The 13127-nt window shown below is 42.1% G+C and overlaps 1 protein-coding gene across 7 annotated transcripts in view; it reads right to left on the bottom strand.

Moving 5' to 3' along the window:
• The window catches only part of PARD3B (par-3 family cell polarity regulator beta), a 399043-nt gene that overhangs the window by 63303 nt on the left and 322613 nt on the right, over window positions 1-13127 (bottom strand). The window lies entirely within an intron of this gene.

The following is a 13127-nucleotide window of genomic DNA, read 5'->3' as shown; positions in this document are numbered from 1 at the left end:
TGTGTGTTTGGGAGGAGGGAAGGCAAAGGGCAGGAAAAAGCAGCTTTAAGTGCTCTGCAAATGATCCTCCCGAATCTGGGCCTCATAAATCCTATCAAATGTTATATTTCATCAATAGACTGCAAAAGCTTTTTCTCTGCAATGATGAAGCCTGGCTTTAAAATTTATGGTTTCATTTTAGAAATGGACTATAAAAAGAGTCTGACTTAGCTGTCTATCAACCACGGCTGACATTAGCAAGTTAGGTGTGGACTTTCAAAGTGTTATATGTATTTTTTATTTATATAGATGCACGTACATACATACAGAGAAATATGAGGACATATGGGCTTGCGCATGCTAAATACACAGCCTTTTTTGTCTTTAAAAAAAAAACATTTTCTTCCAACGCATGAGGTATTCAGCAGATTAGATTGCAAAGTGATAAAAGTCTCCAGACCAGAGCTGGCTCAAAGATCTGCAGCAACACCAGCAAATTGCATTTTGCTGCTCAAATGATGGAGGATAAAGTAGTTTATTTTGCTCTCATTCGTGGGGTGGTAAAATGCAATTCAGCAACGATAGAGCAGGTTTCAGGGGGAGGCAGTGGAGCTTTCAGGAGACTTGGGTGAGGGGAATGGCAAAAGGGCAGGAAATAACGAGAAGTTTTAAGGCTGCGGGAGACAATTAGTGAAGGCCCAGGACTAGGGAGGGAGGGGGTGCAAAGCTGCTGCACCTCTCGTGCAGGGGGATGGAGGCAGGTGGGCTGCCTGGCCTCTGTGCAACTCTTTGCCCCTGCTCTCTGCCACAAGCCCCAGAAGCAAGCCTGGCTCCTGAGAGCTGCTCCTGCCTGCTCTCCTGCGCTGCCGGGCTGAAGGAGAGAGCCGAGAACATGGAGCCTGTTCCTGTTGCTGCCACCATGGATGGAGCCACGTGGGAGCAAGAGCTGTCCCTCACAAGCACTAGAGCATCCTCTGGCAGTAACAGCAGCAGCTTCCTCAGAGGGGAAGCTGCTGCAACACCCGCTCCTCCTCTCCTCTGTCGCCACCGAAGCTGGAGGTCTGCAGCCAGCAGCTACTGTGCAGTTCCCTCTATGCCTAAGTAAGCCTCCACGGAAACATTTCTCACGGAAGCATTGTTGCTGTCCCAGCTCCTCCTGCCAGAATGCTTGAAAAAATAAACCACATTGAAAGCGGAAAAACAGATAAATGAAGTAAAATAGCTGCGGCTGAGAACGTGAGGCTCTGCTCTGAATGCAGGGGAGCCCATCTCTCCATCCGCTACAGAAGAACCTAGTTTCCTAAGTCAGACAATTAATGATGGATTATGTGAATACAGCAAATCAGATCATGCTGCTGAAGCATTACAAGAACCAAACGGAAGAGCAGTTAATCTAAATCTCATGTGGGATGGTTCCTATTGCACGTTGCCATCCTTGCTGCCGGGCCCAGCTGTAACGTCAGTTTTGGTGGCAACTCACAGAAGAAGCTGGAGGTCCTGTTCCTCATTATGGAACGAGGAGAAATCTCACCCTGGGGAACAAGGCCCAGGCTGACAAGTGAATACTGAAGCAAAGGTCTGGGAGAGGAGGGGGAAGGGACAGTGGTTAATGGTAAATGCTTTCTGAGTCAAGAGTGAGGAAACAAAGCTCTTCTTCCACAGCCTCTCTTCTGTAACACAATCAATACAGAAAACAACCCCTTGTGGATGCTGAGGACACAGCCTGGGGTCACCTCTGCAATAAGCTCTCAGGGGACCCTGGCAAAGGTTCCTCTCACCGGGGAGGTGCTGCAGGGCAAGGCAGGGCTGGACTCCGCCTGCAGCTCCTGCTCTCTGTATGCCGGGAGCCTGCAGCTCACCACAGGTATTGGCAGAGTGTGTTAGCAAGGGAGACTCCTTTGTTTGGTGCCATCAACCAGGGGAGCACGCAGGGAAAACACCATCCATCCATATTTTGCAATTCAATTCCTGTGCTGGTTCTGGCACTGTTTCCGCTGTCAGTATACAAAACATCGCAGCCACAACAACTTATGGAAATGAGAGGAGCTGGAGCTGCCTGTATTTTCACCAAAGGATATTTGTAATAATGAAGGGAAACTTTATAGCACCTTGATCTACAGACAATACGTCTCCATAACTCTACATTTTTTATTGGAAGGGGACACACTAGCAGTATCATATTATCTGAACAGAAGTAACTTACGAAAATGAAGAGACTAAAATAAAATCTTGAAATGTTTCAGATTCGTATAGGTTAACTCAAATTATCAATCAAAATCAGGTCATTATTGTTTTAGTGTCATGACAGTGTTTTCAAACACAAACACACACACCCTACAGCAGATCAAGAGTAATTCTAGCAGTGTACTTTCTTCTACAGTTTCCCTGTAATGTTTCTCTTTGAAGGTTTCAAAATAATCAAACAACCCAGCTTTCCCTAGAACTCTTGGACTTTTTCAAACCTGAATTAACTCTCCTCTACACAAACCTTCTGCAAAGAAGCTCCTGGCACTGTTCATATTTTTAAAATCTTTTCTTACCATTTCTTAATTTCTTCTCTTTTAAAAATCTTTTCATTTGATTTTCCCCCCCAAGGTGGATTTTTTTTTTTTGGTAATTCTTTTTGCTTTCCTTGCCTCTTTCTTTTTTGTTTCTTTCCTAAGACTTATCTCCAGCTTTTTTTTTTTTTTTATTTTCCTTGAGCTCTTATGAAACCCTGACCTGTTCACAGAAAAAAAACACAACCAACAACAACAAAAAAACAGAGCTCAAGGGTTAATGTTTTACCCCTTACTCACCATCCTGTATCTGGCTGCAGTCAACAGCAACCAAAATTCATCATCATCAATGGATTTTCACTGACATGCACTGTATTTGCTCACATAATGGCCCCATATATTGCCTTTGAAACGAGGGCGTGACCATTGCTGAGATATATTCCCAGGAGTCAGTAATTGGCATTGCTGCAGGACATGTTTGCATAGTGTTTTGAAGGCAGACCTGCAGAAAAGCAGGCTTTGAAGTTCTTTTGGATGGTACTGCGCTCTCAGCAGGACACATCAACATTAACCTAAGCACGTTCTCTTTGGATCGGAGCAGGCCATTAGCTGGCTGGTTTGGAGCACGGGGGAAACAGGCACACGTCTGCCTCTAAAAGGTCAGGTAAACACATGAGGGTACAAGACCTTCCCAAAATCTGCAGTGAGCTCCAGGCTAAATGCTGTAGGTTGGAGTGGCCTTGCTCCAGCTTCTGACAGGCATCCTCCTCATCTCTGCATAGTTTTGGGATGGCCTCAAATCTGTCAAGACCACCTTTGGGATACTTGCAGACAAAACACCCCTGCAATGCCCCAGTCAGAGACAGGGCTCTCTGTGCAACAGGCCCTGCACAGATGCAAAATAAAAAGAAAGCTCTGTTCCCCCTCAACAGAAATTATGGAAACAGTAAAGGCAGGTGGTGGAACACAAGACAATATGGAAACAACACTGGTCAGCAAGATGCCTGGCAGTGGTACTTAGTATTTGAGGAAGGTGGCAGATACATCACAACCATACAGGCTGCAATGACAATTTTAGTTATTGAGTCTCACTTCTATAAGTCACTATAAACAGTATACTAGCATTCTGACTTGAAAGAGCTAACAACTTGACAGAGCTACCATACGAACACACAAAGCAACTTCGGTGCAAGGTAACTGAAAGAAGAGAAGTGTATGCAGAATACCTGTGAGAATGCAGCCTCCGAAGTTGCTATTGCCAGCGAAGGAAAAATATCCGTCCACTTCTCTATCCATAGCTTTATAAGCATGTCACCTGAGCCCAAAAGGGGATCCCAGCTGCTATTCCTGGAGCAAGGAGGATATCTTGTATCCAGCCCAGCTCTGTACACCTTTCCCACCTGCAGAGAGGAAAGCAAGCTGGCCTACCAACATTTGGGAGCAGAAGGAGGAGAGATTGCTTTTATCTGCTGTATTTTTCCTACACTGGCCGTTGTTTGCAATCCCCATGGAGGCGCATTATCACTGACATAGCCACAGTGACCATAAGATTTTTCTTTCCCTCATTTTTCTACATTTAAGCATGCTCTCCATTACTACACGAAATTACCCTTTTTCCCATCTAATTCACTGCTCCCCGTGGGATAGCAATTAAAATTGATTCATGAATACAATACATTTGCAGGGGAAAGCAGAACAGAGAAAGCCGCTCGCCATCACGTCCCTCGCCACGAGAGGCTTTGAGGCCTACCCCGAGCAAGGCCCCCTCAGATCTGCGGGCACGCAGCTTAGAAACCAGAATGTAGTTTCCAACCTGTATCTCACTTCAGTACAGAAGATGTGGTCCTTAAAACAGGCACTGGGCTTTGACCAGCTGTATTTGTGCTCTAGCTTTTAGTTTGTGTTTCTGTAGATCCCGCTTTGCAACAGGAAGCTTCTCTCTCCAGTCCCTCCAGTCCGACTCCTCAGCAGGACAGAAGGCACCTGCAGGACTCGGGCCGATGGAGAAAATGCAAGGCCCTCAGTCTCCGTGTTTCACTCCCAAGTATATGTCTGGATTTGGCAAAGTCATGCCTATCAGACAGATCAGCAGATAGTCTATCTATGTTGTGGTTGCAGGATTAGGTGGGAAGAGCACTCTGGCAACTTGTGCTTTACCACAACGAAAAGAGGGGTGCAAGCTTTTCAGTGCTGCTCTGGAGACAGCAAAAAAGGACAACTCATCACACTAACCAAATTCTTTCCCCTTAATCCTGGTGCAGGACCAGTCTACTTTGTGACCCTGAGAGATAAATAACGTCTTAAATTACTGCTATTTAACTGCATATTCCAATAATATAAACCCCTCAGAATACAACTGAGGCCAGGAGGCAAATTTCTTTTGAGAAAATCCATCATGGTTCAGGACAAACAATGTTGTAAGAACAGAAAGAATAATAATATTATTCTTCTACCTCTAAGCTGTTGTCATCTACGATGGCATAGCTGGGTTTTCCAGCCAACCCCATCAGAGGGCCACAGTGGCCACCAGCAGAAGAGCAGTCTGGAAAACAGTGCGCTACAGCCCTGCCTCAGCATGCTGGCTGCAATGCACTCTGAGGCAGCAGCTCTGTACGCAGTCAGAGATATTCCCACTGCACGTGCTGAAGAATTTTTGAAATTTGTGAAGAGATTAGAGCCAAACTTCTGGTCCCATAGAGGTCAGGAAAAATAACAGAACAATGGTTAGTAGCTTTTAAATGTTAATCATGACTATTCACACTAAAACCTCACTATACTAAAAACACAATCCCTCCCAACACCAGCTCATAGTATGAAAATCTTCTTAAAAATAGCCTAAAAGGATTTTCTCATAAGGTGTAGGTAAGTTCAGCTGCAGAGGATTCTAGCACCTAGATACAATTTTCTGTTTCATGGAGGCTGTGCAACCATTCCTCCTCTTACATACAACTGTGCATATCAGTGTGTTAGTGATGCTTTTGCAAAGAGGGTTTGACAACAATAGAGAGTCCCCAGCCTGCTAAATAAGAAGTGACAACTCCATTTGAAAGCTGTCTCTGGATGTGTTTTATGTGCAGAAATTATCTGTGACAGTTCAGATCAAAATAGAGTTTTCATTTCATGTGGGAGGTAAATGGACGATAGAATAGGTTACTTTAAATGCTGTAGTCTAGTCCAATTAATGTTTCAGACTTTTTTTTGTATGGATTTCTTCTGTATTCTATGCTCTAAACTTTGGGGTAAAAAAAATGTAAAACTCATTTTGTCAATAGCATGATGCAAAAACCAGGCTAAAAGGTAATAAAAGTGGTTAACAAAAACAGTCATGCAGAAGTATGGCAAAAAAGCTCAAGTTACAGTAATCTGGCTGTGAAACTAATAAGTATAAAACAGAAAAGAAAACATCACTTCATCATTCTTTCAGGTAGAACCAGGCATGGGAATCAGTTCTGATTTCCCACCTCAATCCAGTGAAATGTTGCCACTTTGATGGAAAGAGGACTTGCACATCAGTCTTCTTTCTGAACAGCTGATGCAAATCCACATGCTATCTTTTGCTTTTCAGATTGTGAAACACAAATTTACAATTTTTAGCTTATGTAACAGTGACAATGACACAATTTGTACTTAAAAAAAAAAAAGTCAAATCAAAAATAGTACTTTGGCCTCTAAGACAAGGTTGCAGATTTTCATGTTTTCCAGAACATCATACCTGCTGATTTTTTCAAAGATATGCCCCATTAAGTACCAGGCATGGTATCTTATTGGAAATAAGAAAGAATACGATAGAAAAGCATTAATGATTTCATTTGTTCTTGTATCCCTTTTATGTATTGTGGCAACTGCTGCTATCCTATCATATACAGTGACTACCACGTGTTACTTCCAACAGCTATAGCAATGAAGCGTGTGCCACCAAATTTATGTAGGTATGTATGTAAATGCAGAAGCAGTTACATTTCTTCCCAGTAAGCACAAATTCACATTTGTTACCTATAAACCGATCAGTTGTCTCCTGACAACTGATAAAAGAGACACGTTTTACTAGTGGAGTGGTTGGGATCCTCTGCTGTTACTTGAGCACAACCACGGTTCTGGTATAAAAGTGGAAGGGAACTGTGCTGACTCAGTGCCCAGAGCCTCCTAGACATCTTTCAAAGTTGATGGGGAACACAGTAGTTCATACAGTGCTTTTCAGATGTAAGCAGTAAGTATTGCTAGCAGAAAAGCTACAGACCTACGAGAGTGATTTCTTCCTAAACAAGGGCCCACAAACCTTACATAATCTCTTCTATGTCACACACTAAACAATGCATATTTTGAAACTTTTCTGCGAAACAGCATTTTTCTTGGCATGATTTTCAATTTCCACCCACTTGTAAGAGCAGGTGTCTAAATGTATCATCTCTTAACTCCAGAAATAAAGAAAACACTTAGAAAGCATATTAAAATCATTTTCCTAAATTCAGGGGACAGTAATTTGAGGTTTTTGCTTACAGAAAAGCAGACCTCTGCTACAAATGCACTGCGCTACTAAAAACATGAACTGAGACAAAGCATTCAGAAAATATTAGACCTCAGTATTTTTACTGGCCAAAACCTGAATACTGGCAATCTTATTCCTCAGAGGCAGGTTTTAATACAAAAGGGAAATTAACATGTATCTATGCACTGTGGTCTTTAAAAGAAAAACACCAGAACAATGAAGCTGCTCAGCCATTTGATGTATTTGCCATAGCTAATAGTAATGAGATAGTGGGCAGAATGCAGATAAAAGGCTAAAAGGTATGAAGGAATACTGTTAATCATTTCTGAAGCCACACAGACATGTAAGAAATACCAGTATTTAGGCTAATGAGTGTAAATTTGGGGAGGAATACTTGAGCACTTATCATATTTAGATTGATAATCTATTTGCAGCAACACTCAAAGACAGAGAGTTAGACTTCTGCCTGTTCGGTTCTGGAGCCAGGACATGTCACTAAGTGCAAGAGACTTTTCAAGCTCTGTAGCAAAGAGGTCAAAGTATCAACACTGATGCAGACAGTGGTATTTACAGAGAAAAGGAGGAAAAGATCAATCCCTTCCCCCCAGTCCCCTTTACATCAGCCACTGCTTTAACATTGCCATTGTACACAGCTGCACCATATAACCGCCTCCTGCTTTTTTTTTTTTCAAATGAGGGACAGCAGAAAATGTCAAAGGAAGAAAATAGCACCTTATTCAGGTGAAGGACGGACTGCAGACTGTATGCTTGTAATCTGTGTACTAACAATCCATAACGATTAGGAACAGGTTTATTGCTACTTTGCTGCTGCTCCCTAATGCTCCTCCGCCAGCTCACACCTCGCTGTCTTGCTAGAAGTGCCTGCTGACCTGCAAAGCAGGAACGAGCTGCAGAAGGCCTCCTCTATCATTACCTGAGAGCAGCGCTGAAGCAATCCAGGTCCCCCGGTTACCAGTGCACTTAGGGCAAGCAAGTGCTCAATTAAAGCAGTCTTTCAGCCAATTTAGCATTATGTCAACTCTGACACAGAAGATGGTTGCACCCTCCTTCCCCCTGGCAGAACACACTTTAACCTGTTTGCATCCCTCTGAAGGTGCATTTGCTTACTTTTCAACTGCCAGACCGTGCACAGCACTTCCACTGGAACCATGTCCCGTGCTTTAACTTATAGGCTGGTCTCACAGTAATTGTTTTCCATGCATTTTATGTAAATACCATAATGATCGTTTGCAGTTGATTCCCATTTACAAGGTAATAACCATATCCAGGACTAAGTAGACATCAAAGCCTAAGGGCAGAAGTGTTTACAACAGATAAACTCCAGAGCTGAAGGACGTATTCTAGTTAATAGTGGTTTCAGAAGAAATGCCCCTAAGATACTATTAGGCAAAAAAAAATAATATTTAAGATTAAAATTTTAAGTGAGTGAAGAAATTAAACCACAAATATAGGTCATCAGAGACTGAACGATAAGATGTTGTTCGAAATGTTAGAACACTATCTGACACTTGCTTGTTTCTCCTCATGACTGCCAAATCACTGGAGGGAAGGGGCTAGCAATCTCCCACAGCACAGATTCAGAGGAGTGCGACATGGATGCAATGTCACACTGACCGACTGCCACTGAAGGAACTGGAACAAGAAGGGGGGAAAACAAATTAAGAGGACATTTATTGCTTTACAAGTATGTTCAAGCTATTTGATTTTTAGCACTTTCTAACAGTATTTCATACTCAATCCTCTTTCATCATCATCTTTATCATAAGTGTTTTTTTTCTTTTTCTCTCCTTCAGCTTGATTTGATAAAAAAAAAATAAATAAATGAAGGCAGCTACCTATTTTGCAGGCAACTGAAGAGTATAAAATGTTTCATGCAATTGCTGTCCACTGCTTTTTAAAAAACGGCCTCCAGGCATCAAGGACAAGGTAGTGATAAAAAAGATAACCAGTGTGGTTATCTGAAGCAACATCATTTTCTCATGTTCCTTTGTCCTAATGAAAGACCTCACTTTCCTTCAGATGCAGGCCACAATCTAGTTGAAGACAAGTTACTTGTTTCGTTTTCTATGACAGTCTAACACCGCTCTCCACAAAATAGTCACAATTCTCTTAGACCATCCTAGAATCAATACAGATACCTTGATCAATGTCAACAAATGATCTGTAGCTGCATGGCCTGCCAGAGAGACTGTTCCTCAGCCACTGTATGTGTGAACTCCATATGGTGCCAGGGCTCCTTTCAGGGATGTAAGGACAGTCAGTCAGTCACAGAGATGCAGAGTATGTACCAACCTAACTACATCAGAAGGCTTGAGCTGACAAACAAACTATTTCTTGGCTTGCTCTGACCCCCTCGAGTTGCTGTCTCTACCACTGGACTTATGTGATCACATATTGAAAAATAGGATGTTTTAGAGATTGTCATCGACTGCATGCTTTGCACAGCTGTCACAGTAATCACAATTATTCTCTTTTTATTCTGCATCCTGTTGCCTATTAAGCCATTTCCATCTCATCTCTTCAGTTCTCCCAATATTTTTGCTAGCACAATATTGAGTGATTTTCAGCTTTTCAAACAACATCAATTCTTAGTTTTCTGCTGACCAAAAGGCAGTTCATGCTTCTGTCTGTACTTGCTGCCAGCAACGCTGCTTACTAAGTCCTTGGGTAACCTTTCACCAGTAGCATCTTGACACAAGCAAGAAGCAAGGTCCTGGACTCTGTTAGGAGCAGCTGGTTTATTCTGCTATTAGATCCTCAAACCTCCCACAAGTAGGTTCCCATTGACTCATTCTGAGGTCAGATCCACAGCCCTATTACATCTTTTATAGCTTGAGAGCTAAATCACTTCACTGAAACAAAAGAATTAAGATTAGCAGAAAAATCTTAAAGATCTGCCAGTGTAAACTCTAACTAAACTGGGACTGCAGGAAAATCAGAGTATAAATATTCTGCTCAGAAAATGTTAAGAATTCCCTACAACTTTATGGATGCCTACAGATCACTACACTTTCCATTGTAAGGCTTCCCTTACAGAGTTGAGCTGTGTGAACACCATTCAGGTTTAAGCACTTTGCCTGGACCTGAGCAGTCATGCTGGAAAGCCAGCCCCCAAATTACTGCACTGTTCCTGCTGGCTATTTAACCTGGCAATGCTGGTGGGTCTGTGATGTCCCCTGTGGTTCACTCTGCTGCAGTCATCTGAATAAGTGTAGGAGTTTGTTTTTTGTTTTTGTTTTTGTTTTTTCCCTTTAAAAAATGAGGAGAAAACCTATTATTGACTGCTTACTTTCAGAAAATATGAGAACTTGCGGGATGTCACCTGAAGACTCTCAGTACTCTTCCACCTCCAAGGACAGACACGATATGCACAGACTAAATCCCATACCCTCATCTACTGATCAGTTTTACTAGGCAAAGACTATCACTGCAGTGAAAGAACCTTTTTCTTTCACTTTGCACATTTCTTTCTACATTTGAGTAGGAGCTCAAAAATACCATGGAAAAGGATTTTTTTTTTTTTTTTTTTTTTAAACTCACGGTTCTGGACAGAATGTGAGTTCCCTGAGATTAGCAATGTAAATTCACCACACACCAGGCTACACAGCAAAGCTTGCACAAGGCTAAGTCATCAGGGCTTTCTTTGGAAATTCTTACTTATCCAGAAGCTAGAAGATGGTAAGCCAAAACTATGTCAGGAAGCTAGGGGAAGACCAGCAGAGAGTTAACAAAAGGAGTTGGGAACCGGGCTGAGAAGGGGAAAACATAAGAAAAACAGTTTCTTGGATCACAACGTGTTGGAAGAACAAGCCTCCGAATAGTGAGCAACATACGGACCTTCTGCTTGTTGTTTCTCTTCAGTCAGGGAAATGGGACTACGTTAACATTCATCATTTAACCCGAGTTGCAGTACAGAATAAACCTGACTGAAAACATACTTTTTTTTTTCTTCCCTTAGCTGAAGCAACTCTGCAAGGCTAATGATGGGTCTGAGGAGACTCATTCTGACAGAAAACAACCTGGAGCAATGAAAAGCTGGGCACTTTGAAAACCCCAAAGTGTATGAAGTAGAACAGGCTATTTGGAGAGTAGTGGGAAAATAGAACCACATCACATTTAACCATGTCCCTTAAACTTTAATTAAAATAAGATTTAGCAATTTTATTTAGGATTACTGAAATCCCAGAGGATTTTGCATTTCACTGCCTATACTGCTACCAGACAACTATTAATTAGGAGGAAAACAGAGCACACAATGTTACATCCATCTATCTATACAGTATATCCAGTAAGGTAGGTTTCCTTGTTCAAGAAAAATATCCTAGTTACACTTCTTGCCTGCTAAATGGAAATACCACATGCCATTAAGGTTTGCACTTTAAGTATGCAAGTGACTGGCCTATAAACAAGATTTTAACAGCTTCTCTTTTGAACAACTCTGACTGTTTAATTAATCTTCAGCCATTAACCATTCATTTAAAATGCCACTTACAAAATCTTAATTTTGCACATTATCAGCTGGTTCGCAAATAGCTATCTACGAGCAGAAGTGTAATGATCTTCCTCACTGTTCCTTGGAGCTTACCAACCTTATAGTCAATTCTGGCTTCTTCATTAACAAGACACATATTAGCATTTAAAATTAAATGGCATTTTGTTGAAAAAAAAAAGGGGGCACAGAGAGAAGTTAATACGTACACACATTATTCTACTGCTGATTAAAGAAGCAAGTATGAGCTTTTGGTCAAACAACATCCTGCATGAGGCAGAATTTAGCATCTCTTGCTCACAGTAGGAAATACGCTATGGCAGCAACACATGCAAGGCCATATGATTTCATTCCAGCTGTATGGACGATCTCATTTTGTCTTTATTTGTACATTTAAGAGGCTGACAACACCATCTGCATTTCACTCTGTATCCTCTGGTATGGTCTCATCTTCCAGTAACAGACCTGCTCTTTCTCCAGGGATCTATCTTTTGCATTTGCATCCAAACAACAGAAAGAATGGGACATTACCAACAAATAGGCAGAATTAATGTAAAATAATTCCATGCAATAATATATCACATAAGAAAAGACAGGGCTGGAGGGGAAAAAAACCTGAATGCATATGAATGCTTAACACAGCTGCCAAAGCTCAGGCTCACCAGCATCTGCAGCAGGAGTCACAAGGGAGTTGTGGGAGTGCAGTATATAAAATTTTACACATCTGTCAATAAGTGAGGTGATCCAAATGCAAACCCTAGCAGGCAGGATGCATGTAGGCAGATTTGTGACTATTCCTGACAGAATTTATTTCTGCTGAAGAATGCATGGCCTCAAACAACCATGCACACATTACACGGCAGTAGCAGCTCTGCTCTGGTTCAAGTTTGACAATGTCCTTCTGTTTAGATGTGCTTTAAAATGCTCAGGGTCACCTGATTTCTGTGAAATCTGGGGTGTCCATAAGAAGTGAACAACAGGGCTGAGGTCCCAACACCAGAAGGATCTGTGTGAGGGATCTTTCCTGGGAAACAGCACTTTGAACTTGACCTGGACTGTCGTTTTTCTTGCGTGCTATCAGTACATTCAGAGCCTCATCCCATTTCTGTTCCTCTACAACACAGAGCCTCATTCCATTTCTATCTTGCCTCTATAACATCCACCTTAAAGAGTAACCTTTCCTAAATAAAAGAACCCCCACCCCTCTAGCAGTGAATTGCTTTTTCCATTCAGTGATAGAAGGTGCTGTAGATGGACATTAGGTAATGACCATGGTGCCCTGTACTGACAAAAAAAACCCTTCAGTGTCAGGCTGAGGGCCAAGTGATGTACCTGGACAACCCAAACTTACACTTTTGGAACAAAGACTTTTCTGTGCAGCTCTGGATTCCTAAGGCCTTGCTTACTTTGAACAGGGCCAGAGCTACCTATACACCTGCCCAAAAGATGAGCATTTAGCCTGCTTTTTAGAACAAAAATTCTCCATTTGTTGTATTTCAAAACTGTGAATCCTTTTCACTTTCCTCTCAGGTTTACACACAGCTTATGATTACCATTTAGTTTCTCAGGATCCACACACCACTATTTGTCTTTGATCCTCTCCAGGGGAGGGGGCAGACTGCTCAGTGTGTCTTGCCTCTCCCCCATGCCTCCG

This window comes from Anas platyrhynchos, chromosome 7 (genome assembly GCF_047663525.1).
Source record: "Anas platyrhynchos isolate ZD024472 breed Pekin duck chromosome 7, IASCAAS_PekinDuck_T2T, whole genome shotgun sequence".
In the NCBI taxonomy this organism is placed as follows: Eukaryota; Metazoa; Chordata; class Aves; order Anseriformes; family Anatidae; genus Anas; species Anas platyrhynchos.
This window is presented reverse-complemented; position numbering and strand designations above follow the sequence as displayed.